Source organism: Prionailurus bengalensis, chromosome A3 (assembly GCF_016509475.1).
Source record: "Prionailurus bengalensis isolate Pbe53 chromosome A3, Fcat_Pben_1.1_paternal_pri, whole genome shotgun sequence".
Taxonomy (NCBI): Eukaryota; Metazoa; Chordata; class Mammalia; order Carnivora; family Felidae; genus Prionailurus; species Prionailurus bengalensis.
This window is the reverse complement of record NC_057354.1, coordinates 8,528,837-8,548,400: the sequence shown is the minus strand read 5'-3', so window position 1 is coordinate 8,548,400 and position 19,564 is coordinate 8,528,837. Positions and strand designations below refer to the sequence as shown.

General features: G+C 45.3%; 1 long non-coding RNA gene across 1 annotated transcript; it reads right to left on the bottom strand.

The window, feature by feature from the left end:
• Positions 1-424: 424 nt before the first annotated feature.
• On the bottom strand, positions 425-19,103 carry LOC122467255. Its single transcript, XR_006292870.1, has 2 exons — positions 18,606-19,103; positions 425-1,828 (listed from the first exon to the last, which is right to left on the bottom strand). It is a non-coding gene; the product is annotated as an uncharacterized LOC122467255 (long non-coding RNA).
• Between the last annotated feature and the right edge of the window lie 461 nt (positions 19,104-19,564).

Here is a 19,564-nt window from a genome sequence, read left to right as displayed (position 1 = left end):
AAGATGACCTATATTAGCTGGCACCTCGGATGGCCGCCCACAAAAAAAAGTATCACTGGAAGGAAAAAAAAAAAATCCCTAGTGATTGTGTAAATATTCTTAGCCCGGAACATTAAGCGCCGATGCCCTCTGCTGGGCGAGGCGGGCAGGGGCGCGGGTCGGCGGGCTGGTGGCCCTGCACAGAGCTGAGGGGGCTCTGAGGGAGAGCAGCGGGAGGCCTGCCTCCTACTCGGGACCCAGGGCACGGGGGCCAATCTGAGCTCCTTCAGGCACGGGAGATCAGACACAAACCTGAAATTACTTACAAGTACATCCCTCACTTGGAGACACTTGTGACCATCTCTTCCCCTTGCATTTGTGTCCCCGGTTACTAATACTGGCGGGCCGGACAGGTGGGAGAGAATCAGGGGGAAAAGGCAGGGGCTGACGCAGGCTACTTTTGTCATCAAGAGAAAGGGTTCTGCGTCTCAACAAAAGTCCTGGCAGGGATGGTGGCCAAGTTCATTTTCATCGTTCAGTTGTCTTTCCCAACCAGGACACTTTGGGCTTGAAAGAGGGTGCTATGAATGATGATACCGCGTCAACAGGTGTAATCCAGGAGTGTTCGAGGCGAGTCAGGCGATCAGTCCAGCACTGTCCAAAAAGAACTTTCCACAACAATGAAAACGCTCTAGGTTTGTGCTGTTGGGTACGGTAGCCACTAGCCACGTGTGGCTATTGAGCGTCAGAGAGGCGGCCAGTGCAACTGAGAAGATGCATTTGCAGCCTCCCTTAATTTTTGTTCATCTAAATTTAAATGCAAATCATTGCATGTGGCTAGTGGCTAGCGTATCAGACGGTGGAGTGCTGGTCTGATTCTTCACAGGCAGATACCCTGGATGTCAGCAGGTTCTCAGGACTTGCTGAGAGAGGTCCTCAAAAAGAACTTGTTGAATAAATGAAAACTCCATAATCAGTCATTTGTGATTGTTGGAGTTATCCTGAATTCTTTTAAGGAGAAAAAGATTACAGAAAAATCCAGAATGTCAGTGGGAGTGTATTCAAGTTGAGTCAGTAAGAACTTGATGAACAAATGGAAACTCAACCATCAGAAGTCACTGGGCTCTCTCTCCACAGTGGTGGAAATTCAGATCCCTTCTTGGAGTCTCCCAGGAACTTCAAGAAACACAGCTTCTCTGGGGAGAAGCCGAGAGCCCAGTGACCGCTTTCCTGCGAAACTGCATGGTGGCGTTGGGATCCATGGTTGGAAAGGTTGTTCGTCACTTGCTTCCAGTGCCTTCCCGGTAGTGTCTCAAAAGCCAGCAAAGTTGCTGCCTGCTCAGAAAAGACCTCTTTCATGTGGAATTTTCACCAGCAACTTAAAAAATGTCTCCAATCGTCTCCTGGTGTTATAGATTTGGAAAGAGGCATTTTTGTTTCTAATTATAAATGCCTGGGTGATGTCATTCAGTCCCCAAACTCCCAGTGGGGCCGTGCTGAATAGAGAAAGACAATATGCTAACAAGTTATCTGGAGGTGTCAGAAAGAAATAATGAAAAACAGTACAGTTTGGGGAAATGTTTTCCAGCCTGCTTTCTGGTTTTAGCAACTGCACTGGAAAAGATAAGATACACATGGCTTTTATAAGGAGGCCGCGGGATCTCCAGGGGATGTGAGGCAAGAGAAAAGAATCAGGCCGAAAACATGCAATCATCACATATTCACTGAGAAACAGATTCCAGCACAGCAAAGGGAGCTCTTCAGGGAAGGGCTCCTGTGTGGACCGTTGGGGCAAAGATTCAATGGGCTCCGGGAGAACTTGACTTCAGCTTGATGGTATTTGAATAATCTGCCGGAGAGAAAAACAGATATGGCACTCACTGTCACATGTAGCGTTGAAACTCTCAGTTTGACTGAGTAATGTTCAGCCATGCCCAGGGGTCAGGCCTACACTCACTCAGAAACAAGTGGGGAATTGAAGCAATTATTCAGATATCCACAGACACAGCTACTGGCCAGTGCTGTATCCCCGATTTAGCCCGGAAACAGTAACACCATTATAAGCCGTTTGCGAGTTGTGGAGCTATCTTGAATGTATTAAGGAAAGGAGATTACAGAAAAATCCAGAATGTCAGTGGGCGTGCGTCCAAGTTGAGTCATACGGACTTGGAGTGGGAAATTGAGGGCCTCCTACCACCGAAAGGAACATCTTGCTTTCAGCCAAGATGGAAATAGAGACTGGGGTTTAAGTTTTTCAGATGGGTCGGTTCTCCACAGTCGCCGTTTATTAAAGGCACACTTGATAAATTTCACGTTGTGTTGCATTTGGGCCCGAAGACAGGAAGCACATTGGAAGTTTTGAGATACTATGAATAGAGCAATCTTGTGTAGGTTTATCCCTGAAGGGGAACCTTCCCATGATTCTCGGTAGGCCAGCCAGTAGGGAAAATTGCCCTCCCCGCACACACCTCGTTCAAAATAGCTCTGCATAGAATCCAGTTTACCCGCCTGTAAGAGAAAACCGAACACCGGCAGCTTAAATAAGATTTATTTTATTTAAATAAGATTTATTTTCCCCATTCAGTATGCAACCCAGAGGTAGGCGGCTGCTGGTGTTGGGGTTGTATGGATTTTAAGACCAAACTTGTTGGGTTTTTTTTTTTTTTTTCATGGTCGCATGGCTTTTCAGGCAGCAGAAAAGAGAATATGTGAGTCTTCACCTCCCCCACCCTTCACCTGCCCCCCCCCCCCCGCCGCCACCTTTAAGGAGCTTTCTGGGGGCCGCCTGGGTGGCTTAGTCGGTTAAATGTCTGACTTCGGCTCAGGTCATGATCTCGAGGCTCGTGAGTTCGAGTTCAAGCCCTGCGTTAGGCTCTGTGCTGACAGAGCAGAGCCCGCTTCAGATCCTCTGTCCCTACTTCCCTCTGACCGCCCCCCTCACTTATGCTTTCCCCCAAATAAATACTTTAAAAAAAAAAAGGAGTTTTTTGTGAAGGCCACCCCATGGCTTATGGCATCTCACGGGCCAGAGCCGTGTTAAGCGGCCAAGTCTAGGTGCAAAAGAGGCTGGGAAATGTAGTTTTTAAAGCTGATGTTTTTAAAGCCTCCTTCCAACACCCCCATTAAAGTTGATATTCTATTAGTAACAAAGAAGGGAGACTATCTGTGGGGTAGGCTTTCAGTAGACTTCCATCAGTTCAAAAAATCTTAAAACGGATAAAAAAATGTTTTTGGGGCGCCTGGATGGCTCGGTCGGTTAAGCCTCTGACTTTGGCTCAGGTCATGATCTCAGTTTGTGAGTTCGAGCCCTGCATCATCAGGCTCTGTGCTGACAGCCCCAAGCCTGGAACCTGCTTTGAGTTCTGTGTCTCCCATAACTCTAACTCCATAGCTTTTTTTTTTTTTAAGTTTACTTATTTATTTTGAGAGAGAGAGAGAGAGAGGTAGGGGGAGGGACAGAGAGAGAGAGAGAGAGAGAGAGAGAGAAGGAAGAGAATCCGAGCAGGCTCCACGCTGTCGGCTCAGAGATCCACGTAGGGTTCGAACTCACCAACCGTGAGATCGTGACCTGAGCCGAAAGCAAGAGTTGGATGCTTAACTGAGTGAGCCACCCAGGAGCCCCGGTAACTCAATAGTCTTTATAAACGACTTTTATTTATAACCAATTACCATGTAGTAAAATAATGGCCATGCATATTATTAAATATGTATAGCAACAAAGGAAGCGAGTTAGCGAAGCATTAGTGCTTGTGTATGTGGGCATGTTCTCCGTGAGGGCAAAGCAGCATTCTTACCGCATGATCTCCTGCACGTTTCCCCCGGGGGTAAGTGAATTAGGTGCCACTTTGTCCATCAGCAGCTCAGTCTCCTCCCATTAGAATCCGAGGCTGAGCAAGGATACTCCTGAGAACTGGCTAAAGAGCTTCAGTAGGAGTTTCTTAAACCTGAAACACACCGTCTAGGGCAAGTTCAACTTCATTAGTGATTTGAAGAGAGATTTATTGAGCCAAAGGGAAACCCTCTCTGAACAGAGTGTGTCTGTCTTGATTTAAGTAACTCGAACAGCCACGGCATTGAGCGGTGGTTGGGTTCAGGTCTGAAACAATTTCTTTGTGAGTCCGCCATTATTAGCGGTGGGAAAAAGAAAGGGGGTGAAGGATGGGGCTGAGAGGTGAGGCTGGGGGTGGGCAGAGGGGCCAGATGTGCTGGGGCTGATGTGCCCATTAACAGTCGAGTTTTAGCCTGTGGCTCAGGGGTCGTAAACTCCTTCAGGGCCAGACAGTACCATGGGTACGGGAGGCTGGCCAGGGGAAGGAGAAAGATAAGGGAGCAAATCTGTCCCCATGGTGACAGTCACTACTGGGCTCCGGCCAATTGCTTCCATGGGAGACAGCAGACCCAGTACTGCTAGCCAGTTAGATCTTTCAGGAAAAGCCCAATATCTGAATGTTTATATTAAATCAGATTGGATAGCGTCGGGTCACATTTCATAATGCTGGGGCAAGTGTGGACCGAATGTGGCCACAGTGGGCAACTTTGCTTTAGGGGCAGTATGGTCTCAGCAGGGTTGTCTGAGCAGAGAAGCAACACAGATACTTCTCCTCCTCTCTCTCTCCATTAGCCATGGGGAGAACGTTCCAGAATGCAGAGGAGGGTACTACAAAGACAGGGGCAGGGAGGGATCCACTGAAGGCAGGAGAGTCAGACAATATGCTCTAGTCACAGCCAGAATGCGATTTGGTGAGTGTTGAGATCAATGCAAATGGCAGTGAGGGTAGAGGGGTAGGCTAAATTCTGGAACAATTTCTCAGGCCCAGCGTCAGAGCATTTAGTAACTGAGTGGATAAGGGACAAGCCCCAGATAAGAAAGGGGAGAGTTGAGGAACAGAGTGATCTTGTTTGAAGCAGAAGTTGCAGTCTGGCATTTTGGCAGAAGAATATGCCCCAGAGGTATGTTCTGTGGGCCATGCAGGATTAAAATTTCCTTTATATTAATGTCCAGTTCTTGGGGCTCCTGGGTGGCTCCGTTGGCTGAGCATTCGACTCGATTTCGGCTCAGGTCATGATCCCACAGTTGGTGAGATCAAGCCCCACATCAGGCTCTGCGCTAACAGTGCAGAACCTGCTTAGGGTTCTCTGTCTCTCCCTCTGCCTCTTCCCCACTCGCACTCTCTTTCTCTCTCTCAAAATAAATAAGCTTTAAAAAAAAAAACACGAACATTTACATACAAATCTAGATTTCTGACTCCCTTTGAAAAACAATCTGAGAGTATTAGACATAGATTCCAATAACCAACAACAGCCGGCACTGGGCAGGGGTTGGGGCTGGTGGGGGGCACGGCGTGGGCTCCCCCGGGGCTAATTTTACCCACCTGGCTCCTCTAAGTATCTGAGTCTGTGACCCCTGAGGGAGCCAGTCGTGCAAACCTTAGGAATATACGAGGTCAGCCCAGCAGAGCAAGAAGCGAAGTGATCCAGGCCACAGGCACATTTCAGGACAGAGTAGGGAACACTGCAAAGGGCTTTAGAAACCATAGACCGGAAGGGTGAGGACGCACTGGGAAGGCGAAGTAAGGCAAGAAATAGAAGCTGCATGTGAGTGCACAACGCTATGGAGGAGCCTGTGGTAGAAGGCTTGAAACAGGCTGTTGGTGAAAGGCGTGCTGCCATCTTGGATTGGTGATTGGTCAATGCCCAGTAGTGTGGAAAGGGAAAGGGGCACACCCAATGGCCTGGGGCTCTAATTCTCTGTATCTGCCACAGGAACCCCAAATTGTTGCACAAGTGCAAGGAGAGAGAGACAGAGTGGAATGTTCTTCGTTTCCTTGTTGTTTGTTATAGAACCAGAAGCAACCTCAATGTCCATCAGCACAGTTACAGGTAAATAAACCATAGTCCGTGGTACCTCTGAGGTTGGGGATAAGTGCTTAAAAGGAATCTTCCATCACCTTTAAGCTGTTAGTTATTTTAACCAGACAAATGCGTTTCTGTGTCAGTCATGCCATTAAAAGGTAATTGAGAGCACAGGACAATGCGTGTGGCGTTTTGCAAGGACTGTCTCTGTAGAGCAGGAGGAGTGGAGAGGAGATCACAACGTCTTGAGGAGTAAACAGGAGGTAAAGGGACAGAAGCCGAAGCTGGGGGGATGAGGGAAAGAGGACTAGAAGGCTACAGAAAGACTCAGGTCAGGGAAAGAAGCAAGGGAAAGTTCTTTGTTGGTTCACTTTAAAACATTTTTTTTGATGCTTTTATTTATTTTTGAGAGAGAGAAAGAGACAGAGCTCCATCAGGGGAGGGGCACAGAGAGAGGGAGACACAGAATCCGAAGCAGGCTCCAGGCTCTGAGCCGTCAGCACAGGGCCCGACGTGGAACTCGAACCCACGCACCTCGAGATCATGACCTGAGGCGAAGTCGGATGCCTAACCGACTGAGCCACCCAGGCACCCCTTTGTTGGTTCACTTTTAATGGGGGTGACCGAAAAACCCAATAAAAGGACATTTTGACTTCTCCTGACAGGGCATTACCACTACAGTAGAGCATGGGGTTTACTTCTGACCCAAGCTCACACCTATAATTTAGTTCCTGACTCTTCTGATGTAGAGAAGTCTAGAAGAATTTTGATGGGAAATTAAAATGGTTTCATTGGTAGGATAGGACCACAATACCCGTATGAAGATGAAATATTCATTTGGGGGCAATGTTGTTTAAAATAGAACACAGAGGAACATCCATTTGATTAAATGTTATAATAATGAGTGGGGCAGATTAAAAATCGGGGTTTCCAGGTTTTCAAATTTTAAAACAGAGTGAAATGCTAGTAATACAATGTTTGACTTTTCAAATGCATGCTGCAAAACTTCCTGTGTGGTTGAGTCTAGTTGCACTCACAAAAATGAGGAGAGGCATAAGGAGAAAAAGAAGGAAAGCATTCAATTGTCAACAATGCTTTGCTCTGGGTGATGGAGAAGTTGGTGATTTTACTTTTCCTGCATTTCTGTTGATGGGACAGTTTTCTATTGAAAACATTGTTGCTTTCATCATTCCCCAAAGGAACTGTTTTTAAAGCTGTAGTTTGAAAATCATTTATGAGGGAAGACAGCCAAGGAAGGATTCCTGTTTGGCAAGGAATCAGGCAGGCTGGCCCTCAGCAGCCTTTTGGAGACTTTTTTTTTCCCCCTTTTACCCAAATGTCAAATGTCAGGCTTCCACACAGTGTGACAGAACCTAAAACGATCAACTTCCCCAATGCCGGGCGACAAATGTCAACTCCTCCCCACTCCCAACCAAAGGCCTGTTGTGTGTTCTTAACCCTCAAAGAGAAAACACAGAACTCAGCGGGCTGGGATATGAGCTGGCAAGAGAGGGCTGACCCTGAACGAGTTATGTGACATATAAAGAGAAGAAGGTCGCTCCTCTCCCTCCTCCCGAAGCCCCTCCTTTCCCCCAACATGGCAGGAAGCAACGCAGCCTCATGATTAAGCCTGTGAACTCTGCCTTCGAACACACCCGTATGGAATCCCTGCTCTCACTGAACAGCTCTGGGGCTTCTGGTAAATTCTGTGACTTCTTTGCACTTCCGTTTTCTCCTGTGTAGAGAGGAGGTGAAGAGTCCCCTCTTCACTGGGTTCCTGTGAGGCTGAACTGAAATAATAAATAAAGTGCATGGAACCTCCATGTAGTGACGGTTGAGTCGGTGGTTTTATTCTCAGGGTGATCTGATTTTATTTTCTTCTCATGCCACCTTAGGGCCATAATTTTGGGGGATGGAGAAAGAAAGGGCAGTTTGGGGAGAAAGATATGCTTTTCAATCCTCAGGTTTTTCTGTGAGCATAAAGCCTCCAAATTCTAGGCCGGCATCCATTTGGAGCCAATGAGCAAATTTGTTGAGCACTCTTCCCTTCCAGGCAGTGTGCTTAAACCCCCTTTCAGGGGTGTGACTAGGTGTCCCATAGATTATCTAATCCTGTCATGTTTTATTCACCTAAGTCCCGAAAACAGCCACTTGTCCCTTCTTCAGCAACCATACTGATTGAAGCTGACCTCTTCTCTCCAGAAGCAATGGCAATGGCCTTCTACTTGGCCTTCACATTCATTCTTCCTGTTTCCAGTGAACTCTGGAAGCAACCAAAATAGGGGAAGAACCAATCTGGAGAGGATTGCCTTCTGTGTGGACCCAGGGGCTTTGGCCCTCATAGCTACCTGGCCCCAGAGAACCCATGGAGGACCACCAGGCTTACAGTCACCCATCGTCGCTCTGGGAAACACCAGTGACTGTCTCTGCCTTACTAGGTAAGTGCCTCTCACTCACATCGAGTGTTGTGATTCACCTTTCCCCTGTTTTCCCATCACCAGGAGGGAGACATTTGTCATCCAACACGCCATCAGATGTTGGGGTTGCTGCTTCAGGAAACATGTGCATATCTGAAAATCTTTCTCTGCAGCTCTTTAAAGCCAACCTTTGAGTTAACCAGAGGTCTGATGAGATTTTTCCTTATGTATACCCACCAGGGGTGACTTCGTTGTTAAGTTGGTTGCTATTATTTGACAAATGCATCAGACTATTCCTATCTTCGTTCTATTGATCTGTGGTAGGGGAATAGTGGATGTGAAAAAGACTTTTTTTTTTTTGAAAGGGTGAAAGCAATCCTTCCAAACGATCATAGGTTCACCCCATGATTTTGTCATCTCGTGGAGTTCGTTTTATTACAAGCTAAACTTACGGAAGGAATCCCATTTTGGCTTCGTCTTTTTGGGACTCCTTTCTTGGCTAAGTTAAAGGTTTAGTTTAGAATGTTCAATTTGGTATCTTATGGTTGTCTTACAAAATTTTACAAAAAAGGCAAAATGCTATATAGAGAGCTGTTCACTGTGGTGATGTCCAAAGAGTGGGGCCTGTAATAATTTCTCTTTTGCTCTACAGCAGCACAGAGAAATGGCTTATCCAGGGCTTGTACACGTCTGAGGGGTTGAGATATCCAAGATTGTAATCATGCAGCTTCTGAAAAAACATCAGGGGAATGTATATGACATAATTATAATCATAATCTTATATAAGAAATTAGGTACCCAAAGCATAAAACAAAATAGCTTGCATGGAATTGGACAGTCAGGCAATTAGTATGCATATATTGATTACCTGCTGTATGCCAGGCACTTTCAAACCAGGGACATGATCAATATAAAAAATATTTGAAGGTACCACATACACATAAGATTGAGTCAGGGAGATAGGATTATGGTAGACTCTTTTACTTTTATTCTCTCCTAACATTTAAAAAAATGTTATGGTTTCATAATTTTAAAAAAGGGAGAGAAATATTTGAAACATTTAAAAAATGTTATGTTTTCATAATTTAAAAAAAGGGAAAGAAATATTTGAAACAGCATACTGATAAAAGTTGCAAATGCTAATTTTGTGAACTTCATCCCAAGCACTGCTCTTGAGCAGACTCTGAATACTATCTGATTTACCTCTGTAATGATGGTATTATCCATAACATCACTCCTATGTTATAGCGGAGAAATTATTTTATACCAAGCCCAATGTCTTAGAGCTTGTTCAAGGGAGAACTGAGTTCCAGAATGTGGTCAACTGCTACTCCAAACATACCACACAAGGGTACATAACACAGTTATGCATGGGATTTCCTACAGTATTTCCTTGATACTTGGCTTTTGGAGCGGATGCCTCCTCAGCTATCTTGGAGTGTTCTCTGCTTTTCTTGTTTATCACTTTCCCAGACCCAAACTCATAGTTGATCCTCAATCAGCAGATGAATAAGCCAATTGCACTTTGATAAGAGAGGCCAGGAACTGGGTTGTCTGCTTCATTTCTCAGAAGTGTCTGTCAACCCTGTGGGATTTTTATGGAGTTTTTGCTGTATGCCTACCATTGCAAACTGAAACACACGATGCCAACTCAACTCATAAGACAAGCAAACACATAAACTGGGAAGACGGTGATAAAAACAGGAAATAACTTCACCCTGGGAATATTCCAGAAACCAAGTTTGAATAATTGCTTCATGTTCAGTTGGACACAGGTTCACTCCCAGTTTGACTCACACATGTAAATACTCCTGACTACCTTATGACTGTTAAACACACACACACACACACACACACACACACACCTTTATCTTTTCAAAATGCTAACTGTGCAGCATGAATCAGTCAGTCTGAACTTCAGAGCACTGGGTCCTTCATCATCAACCTTGACTCCTCTCTTTGTCATCCTCACATCCAATCTATCAGCAAACCCTGCCCTGCCACCCACTTTCTAAATTTGAGACCTGTTCTGTCAGTTTGAGTAAACGTTTCATGTGCACATGAAAAAGAATATATATTCTGCAGTTACCAGTTGCTTTGTTCAGTAAATGTCAGTTAGGTCAAGTGTGTTAAATAACGTTGGTCAAAATTTTTCTATTCCTCTTGATTTATTTCTGTTGGTTTGCCCATTATTTACTGATAGAGGAATATTAAAGCCTACCATTATGAATGTGGATTTATCTATTTCTCCTTTTAGATCTGATTGTTTCTGCCTTATACATATAGAAGCTATATTAGAAAATGTTTCTAGATTTAGCATTGTTCTATCTTTCAATGGTACTGACCCTTTTTGTTATTATAAAATACTCTCTGTATCTATTATATTGCTTCTTACCTTAAAATTGACTTTATCTGGTACTAGAGTAACTAATCAGCTTTCTTTTGATTGGTGTATGCAATATATTTTCTCATCCTTTATTTTCATCCTGTCTGTATACTCATATTTAAGGTTTGTCTCTTGCAAGCAGAAAATAGTAGGTTTTTAAAAAATTTAGTATGATAATCTCTCTTTTCATTTGAGTATTTAGTCCATTTACATTTAATGTAATAATTAATGCATTACTAACATAATACTAACACATTACTAGCTGTTTCAATTAGCTCCACCTGTTGTGAGTTCCATTTTCTTTCCTTTATTATGAACTTTTACATTAATGACATCTTTTTTTAGGTCATTCTCCTATTAGCTTATTATTTCCATATTTTTTGTTATCCTACAGATTCTGGACTCATCATGGCCTAATGAAATTAGTGCTTTTACTACTTCTCTGGCAATGCAAGGAACTTAGGACATGTTTAATTCCCTTTTACTCTTACCTATTGCATTACTGCTGCTATACATTTTATTTCTACATATATTTTAAACCCCACAAGACATTATTATTATCTTTTAATGCAGTCAATATTCATTTAGATTTAACAACACATTTATTCTTCTGTTGCTCTTAATTCTCTCCTAAAATTTTAGTCGTCCTTATGAGATTATTTTCTTTTTGCCTAAAGGACTTTCCTTAGTCTTTCTTTTAGTTAAAGTCCACCGGTAATGTAGCCACTCAGTTTTTGTTTGTCTGAAAATACACTTATTTCATCTTAAATTTTGATGGATATTTTTACTGGATGTAGAATTATAGGTTGGTAGTTATTTTCTTTCAGGTCTTAATTTTTTTTCTTTTTGGTAATGTTTATTTATTTTTGAGAGAGAGAGAGAGAGAATGTGTGCATGAGTGGGGGAGGGGCAGAGAGAGAGGGAGACACAGAATCTGAAGCAGGCTCCAGGCTCTGAGCTGTCAGCACAGAGCCCAACGCGGGGCTCGAACCCACGAACCGTGAGATCATGACCTGAGCCAAAGTTGGTGGCCCAACCGACTGAGCCACCCAGGCGCCCCTCAGGTCTTAATTTTTTAAAGGGTTTTGTCTTTGGACTTCCATCAGTCCTGCTGAAAAAGCAACTGCCAGCCTCCTTGCTGTTTTCTATCGAAGTGGAGCACTGTGTCTCTATTTTAGGATAACTTCATATCAATTTTCTTGTCTAGCTTTTGTTTGTTCTAGTAGGTGAGATGGTCTGCAACTAGCTATCTGGACAGTTTCCCCGAGAGGAGTTTTACATATTAAATGCCTTTGGTTTTCCTTAGATGATGTTGGAGCTAGCAGCTGGAGGTTGAGGGAACGACAGAAGATCAGAGGGAGAGAGAGGTTAAGATAGAGTAACTTTACTTAAGAGGAGTGGACCCCAGAAGATTAGCAGATGTCTGCGACCATAGGAAAGCTATAGGGGACATAATGGCAATTTATGAAAATAAATGGCCCTAGAATCTGAGAGACTATCATAGTCAATATTACATTTTATTTCTCTTTATTATGTTATACTTCCCTGAAGTAATGGAGATTCAGAGAGGTTAATCAACATGTGTAATCTCAGATAGCTAGTACACCTCTTGAGATTTGAACCCATGCCGGTAGGCTCTAGAGCCCACATTTTCAATTGTTTGAATGTTTATTTTTGAGAGAGAGAGAGACAGAGTATGAGCAGGGGAGGGGCCAAGAGAGACAGAGACACAGAATCTGAAGCCAACTCCAAGCGCCGAGCTCTCAGCACAGAGCCCGATGCAGGGCTTGAACTCATGAGCCGTGAGATCATGACCTGAGCCGAAGCCGGAAGGTCAACCAACTGAGCCCCACCCAGGCATCCCCAGAGCCAACACTGTTAACTTCTAAGCTACAAGACCAGAGCCTTCTAAAGTTATCTGATTATAAACCAAAGTGAGAGATACCTCATGAATCTATATGCACATATTCATAATCAAAACTTTCACTAATCAATATTATCCATATTATGTGTAATACATCATGAAATATTCTATTCTATTCTATTCTATTCTAGTCCTATTCCGTTCTGTTCGGTTCCATTCTATTTCATCCCATCCCACTCTATTTGCTGGGTCAACATAAATGGGTGGGTCCCCCATTTCAGATAAAAATCACTGCTAAAGACAATGACTTACCTTAAGGATTAGTAAAATACACAGCTCTGATTTGCTGAGGAAAGTTCTGAAAGCAAAAAAGCCACTTATATTGTTGTTCAGAGATTTTAACAACAGAACAGCTTTGGGTCACCCCCTTCAGATTCTCTGGTAGGCAGCCTCCAATAGGCATGTTAACTTTCTACTGGCACTGAGCAAGGGAGGACATTATTTTGCTTGTTTGGGAACACATCTTAGTTCTCTCTACACAGCACAAGGGCTGACGAGGTCACTCAGTAAATGTTTGCTGCCTGAGTCAAGTAAAGGGTCATCTCAGAGTTTTTCTTCTCTATTCTCTATTTAGCCCTGAGTAAAGAGAGCTATGCCATCTCACTCTGGGTCAGAGTCAACAGTAAAAGAATCTCCTAGAATGGTCACTTTCCCAAAGTTGCCGTTTTAGTCTGCTGTGGCACCGAGGGATTAAAGAAAAATTACCACCCCCCCCTCCCTTTCCAGAATTTCCTGTCCTGTCTTGTGGTTGACTTAAAATATTTCAGCTCCCACCTCCCTCTTTCTCACCATTACTTCTTCATGGTTAAAGAGGTTATAAATTTGCAAAGGAAATGATTAAGCAAATCCAACGCTCTTGGCCCGGGACCTGATTTTTCAAGGCCCCAGTTTTGGAGAGCTGAAGAAATCTGTGTGATGAAGGGTTTGCACATGAGTTTTTAGCCTTAGTCAGGACTGGGGCATAGTTTCCTGTTTTTGTACCCTCAGAACTGCTAAGCTCCTGGTGAACAACCGGCCAGCGGAGATAGGGAGGGGGTGGGGGCTTCGGGGAGAGGGTTGGGAGTCCAGAGGGGAGGAGAGAGCTATTCCTCCGTCAGCTCTGGCAGAACTTTAGTGAAAGTGGAAAGATTTTTTTTCTTAAGGCAATGAAAAAGAGACTAGAGGCAGATTCTAGACATTGAAGTTGAGGCTTTGAGTGGTAAAGAGGGGAAGAGACAAGTTTGAGCAGGGCTTTTCATGGGCTCCCAGATTCTCAAAGAACAGTCGGATCTCAAAACATTCCAATGAGCATGAGCGTTTATTCGACACGTATGCGCCAGGCACAGTGCTAGCTGCTTGGCGTGGAGTAGATCATTAAATCCACTTGGCATCTCTATTTGATAGATGTCAAAGCGAAGTTAGACACGTTTAGTGAGGTGGCGTTACTGGGACCATTCACAGACATGTTCATTTCTTTAGATACAGGATGGGTGTGGGGCCCTAACCACTGTTGCTTTTCTCATTTTATTTTTTTCTTTCATAGCAGGGCTTGAGGTCGTGCTGGGCATTTGCCCGTTAATGCCTCCTTCCATGTTTCCCTTTGAACTGCATTTCCCAGGTTCCATTGCCAACTGGATTCTAGTTAAGTTCCAAGATATTTTTCCTCTGCCCTTCTGTCAGCAGAAAGGCAGTGCTCCCTGAGAGCCCCACTCCGGTCCCAGCTACCCTCAGGCAGCCTCTCCCACCCCTATGCGGTACCCCGGCCCCTCCCCCCCCCCCCCCCCCCCGCCCTGCCCAGGGTGTCCAGATTCTCTTGCTTTGGTAGTATCGCCTCTTCCTTCTGTCTGTCTGGCCCCCATGGTATGGCGGCATTCTTCTTCTGTGTCTAATCTCTAGGTGGTCTCCTTGTCACGTGCTTCCTTTTTCAGCTCTGCCAGTGCCTATAAATTCCCCTCTATTGAACCATGTGGCACAGGGACCCTAAGCGAGATACAGATGTTTGTGCCTCAGACACCGGACCCTGAGACAAGAGCTTGGAGGCAGGTAGTTTATTTGGGAGGTGACCCCAGGAAGCACAAATGACGGAGAGTATGTTCATGAGTGCGTCACTACTGTGAGCAGGTAGGATTCAGTTTTGCTGGGGACCCCGGGGGAACATTCAGCAGACACATCAAAAGGGTCCCTCGGAGAGATGGGGAAGCAGAGATATTTATCTGCTGTCTCCCATCCCTCATTGCTTGAAAGCTGTCCCTCGGGGCATAAAATTTTAGGCATTTCCAGATTGCCCGGCAGGTGAGCTGAACAAGTTCCCCGAGCCCCTGGAGAAAGCCACCAAAAGGAAAAGCCAATCGTGGAGGGAATTCTGAAGTGGGCTGAAGAGAAATGAGGCGGACCATCCACCCTGTCTGCTACCATGGCAACCTAGCTACTATTATAAGAAGATACAGTCAAGGAAAGCCAAAGGCAGACTCAAGTCACATTCTGGGGAATTTCTAGAATTCTCCAGAAATTCTACTTTACTTGAGAATGGGGTGGCCATCAGGGAAAAGTCAGTGTTTTTCTTTTTTCTTGGATGAGCCAGCCAGCCAACGCGTTGCCACGATGGGGAGAGCCTGGCACACGGTTTAATCCTAAAGATTGGGTGGCCTTTGAGCCCATGAGAGTGAAGCCACGTGTTCGACCTTGGGCAGATACCATCTGTCTCCTCATCAATAATGCTCACTGAACACTTATTATTTGCCAGGCACTTTACTTACAAGCTATCCACGTGTTGTCGCACTTACTCTTCTCAGCAACTTTCTGAGTTAAGTACTACTCTTATTCCCATTCTACAGAGGAACAAATTAAGGCTCTAATACGTGCAATCACTTGCTCACCGTCTCCCAGCCTTGGGTCATAGGCGCGGATCATCTGGGTGGATCAGGGGCCAAATTCCAAACCCACACTTATGACACTTGGAAATGAGCACTCTTGTAGGGACCAGCCCCGTTTCGAGGTTTTATCTAAATGGGTATTTCTTCTGCTTTTTGAAGCGGCTTAAGAAGAAAATGATTACATTTTGTAACACTGAGTAGAGAGTTCGGGTCACGCAATGAGTATTAGTCGGGTTGAGTTTACGTTAGATCCTACCTACCGCCAAAATACAGGTTGGATTCTGCCATGCTCCAGCTCCGATATTTTCTTCCCTATTTCTCAGGAGAAGTTTAAACTTCTTCCTCTGGGCTCCTTACTTCATGACCTTGATGATCTGGTCTGTGCCTCCTCTGCAGCCTCCACTGTCTTATCTTTCCTCCCCACGGCCTCACTCTGGCCACACTGAGCTAATTGCCGTTGTCTCTGTAGACCCTGGGCTTCGGCACTTCCTGTTCTGCTGGGAACGCCTCTGGCCGACCCTTACTCATTCTTTGCGAATCTGCTCAACTGTTACCACCTCAAATGGCCAACCTCCCTCCCCTGGAGTCTTGTAGCAGTGCCTTCCTCTGAGCTCCACAACACCCTACGTTTACTTATCACACATTATATCGTTAGTGTCCTTTTGCCTGCCTGTCTCTCCACAGACCTGAAAACATGTCTTTGGGAGCTTAGGTTGGGTTTCAGCCTTGACTCTGACATGTGTGTCCTTGGGCAGCGTTGCGTCTCCTCTCTGAGCCTTAGTTTCCTCATCTGTAAAATGGGTAGGAAGCAAGGCAATTTATGTGGCACAGGACATCTGGCATCTAGTAAGTCCAACGTTAGGTATGCATCTTCCGGGCTAATCTTTTTAAGTTGATGATCAGTGGCGTGGTAGCTCTACCTAGACCCGTGCTTTTCAAATTTCCCTGCGTCGGAACCACCTGGAGGACTTGCTAAAACACACAGTGCTGGGCGCCACCCTGAGACTTTTTGATCCAGTGGGTCTGGAGTAGGGCTTGAGAATTCGCAGCTCTAATTCGTTCTCGGGTGCTGCTGATGCTGATTGTTAGGGGACCACACTCTGAGAACCACTAGCCTAGGCAGCTGGGGAGGGTGGATGTCTGATATAAAGTGATCGAACACTTCGTGCTGAAATAAACTCATACCAGAGCGTAAGGCAACCCACTGCCCAATGGATGTGGCCATAGGGTATCTATCAATTAATACATCCATTCAGCCAATATTTGTTGAGGATCCACTGCATCTAAGCATCATGCCAGACATTGACGACGGAGCCGTGAGTGAGACAGACATAAAGTCCCTGATGTTGATGAGCTCGGTCTAATGGTCCCGTTCTGGAGGGCAAGGCATCATAAATGCACATGTCCCATCAGTCGGAATTGAAGGGCATCCTTGGTCTGAGGAGTGGCTACCTTTAAAGATACTGATGTCAAAAAGTGCCTGTTTATTGCATCACTGGAGTTGCCTCTAAATATCTATTTCACCGGGGGCGCCTGGGTGGCTCAGTCGGTTGAGCGACTAACTTCGGCTCGGGTCACGATCTCACGGTTCGTGGGTTCGAGCCCTGCGTCGGGCTCTGTGCTGACAGCTCAGAGCCTGGAGCCCGCCTCGGATTCTGCGTCTCCCCCTCTCTCTGTTCCTCCCCCGCTCGTTCTCTGTCTCTCTCTGTCTCCCCAAAACAAATAAACGTTAAAACAAATCTATTTCACCAAAATGATACATCAAAAATTGATTATGCTAATCCCAGAATCCCTGGTCTGGAACCGCAGCCATCACTTGGCATTGATCTTAGGGTGAAGTCAACCCATGGAACATGGCACAGCAGAGTCGAGAAGCAGAGCTAGGCTATGATACAACATCGGAGAAATGAAATGATAAACATCCTTACTGCTATTATTATTATTAGCCAGTGGGAATGGGAGTTTTCTGCTACTTGGTGCTGGAAGTTCCCTATGACATAATAGCTCTCCTTTATTAGCTCTTTATTATGCACCAGCCACCAGCTCCACAAAACAGGCACTAAGACTGTCCCATTGTTTAGGGAGGAAACTGAGAAGTCAAGTCACTTGCCCGCTAGTTGCGTGTAGAGACGTGAGAGGTAAGGCTGTGTCGTGGGGCATGAAAAGCTGGTGAGGGTAATTTATATGCTTTGCAGTGACACCAACCTAAATGGTTTGCAATCACAATATCCTTTCTTAAGCCTCTTTCCAGACGAAGCTGACAAGAATGGAAAAACCAACCAACCAACTCTATCTCTGCCTGGCGGCCTGGAATCACCCAAGGCAGTTGACTTGCCCAGGTTGGCCCTCTTATTCTAAACCTGACTGCTTTCTAGAAGTTCATCAACAAACACATTCTTAAGAGCTGTTTTGGCCCGACCTCCTCATTAGGGAGTCAGGGAAAAGAGCTTGGCTGGAGATGGTAGCACCCTATGTTCTAGAACTCCCCCATGTGGCCAGATTTAAACAACAGCATCCGTGAGTGAGAGCCCAGCGGGAAAGCAATGAGCTCCTTCAGTGGCGACCATTGGCAGAAAAGCAGCTGGGGGCCATTTTGTCAAGAAGTACTCCTTTGGAGAAAAACAAAACAAAACAGAAGGCATACAGGTGCACGCCAGTGTCCTCATAATAAACTATAACAAAGGTGGCAATTAAGTTCCATTAGGGGCAGACAGCTTTAAATTAGATAATGTATTCAGAAAGCATTCTATAATCTGCGGAGTGTGAGAATGTGAAGCATTATTATTATTATCCTTATTTCTGCAAAATTGCCCGGATTGCTATGCCTGCCAAGGCCAGTTAAAGGGCCAGGGGATAGAGAAGACCAAATGAGTAGCTCCCTGGGGAGAGGAGACAGACGTGAAAGGGTTAAGCTCCCCAGAACACCAATGTATGCAAAGGGTTAGATCCCAACCGGTTTTCAGGCCAGCGCTAAGATCTGAATTACAAATTTACAGAATTTGCTGCTCAGTAATTTTTTTTTCCTCCCCTAATGGAGCCTGTTAATTTCCAGTTGGCCACTTTGTGTTCACTGATGGCATGAGGAAGGTCTAGCATGCAGAGACGTATTTCTAGTCCCTGTGCGGACCCCCTTTTAAGAAGGCTTCAAAAGGGACATGCAGAGGATGCTTAAAACCCACCCTCATCATTCTTACCATTCTGCAAAGCGCATGCCCTGCGTCTGCGGCTTGGGTGAGTTAATAATTGAAATCCTCTTCCTTTCCAAAATTGTCTTTAAAGTAGGAAGACTAGCTGATTTACCTTTTTGTGGCTTAAGATCCACGTGGGACTATTTGGCCTAAGAAGTGGCGTTTGTCAGGTCCGGATTGTAGAAATCTGTTCCCTTCTGGGGGTGGGGGAGCAGTCGGAGAAGGAGCCAGCGGGACACAGATTCCAGTCTCTTGGAGTCTGATTTAATGGGGCTCCATTGCCATTGCCTCTGGACTGTTTGCAAGCAAACAAGGACAGTCCGGCTCAAGCGTGTGCGTGTGTGTGTGCGTGTGTGTGTTGAAATCCTGGGTAGCTTGCTCCAAGAAAAGAGCAGGGGGAATGCAACAAAAACCGAAGAACTTAACTTTCTTTCTCTTTTCCCTCCGTTTTTGGCATTTCTTTAGGCATGCCTCCCCTCCCCTGGATGATGAATTCACGAGGGACCTCATGGGCTGCTGAGAACAAGCACGCTTTTGAATGAACTCTTTTACGGGTATCAGTCCAAAAGTCACCATCAGCTGCAACTGAAAAGCAGAGTGGGTTTTGTTTTTGTTTTTGTTTTGTTTTTGTTTTTGTTTTTCCCCCAGTGGCGGCCAGTTCGGCTCAAAAGCTCAGTTCTTGGAAGGGCCACTTCTTCTTGCCACTGGAGAAGACACACCTCCCTGTGCACCTAAAAATAAAAAGTAAATAAATAAGTGAGTTTGTAAATTTTTAACGAGGTCCCTCCGGCCCCTCCTGCAGGCCATAATTCCCTTTCAGTTTCAGAGAGTGTGTTTCGTGTCTCCACCTGCACAGCTCTGCCTTCCAAGTGGCCCTTCTGGGCTCCGCAGTTTGAGGAACTTGGGTCCCTCAAGGCTCTTTGAGACCCCAGAGCCTTCTTCTGAGCTCATCTGGGGAGTCTCTG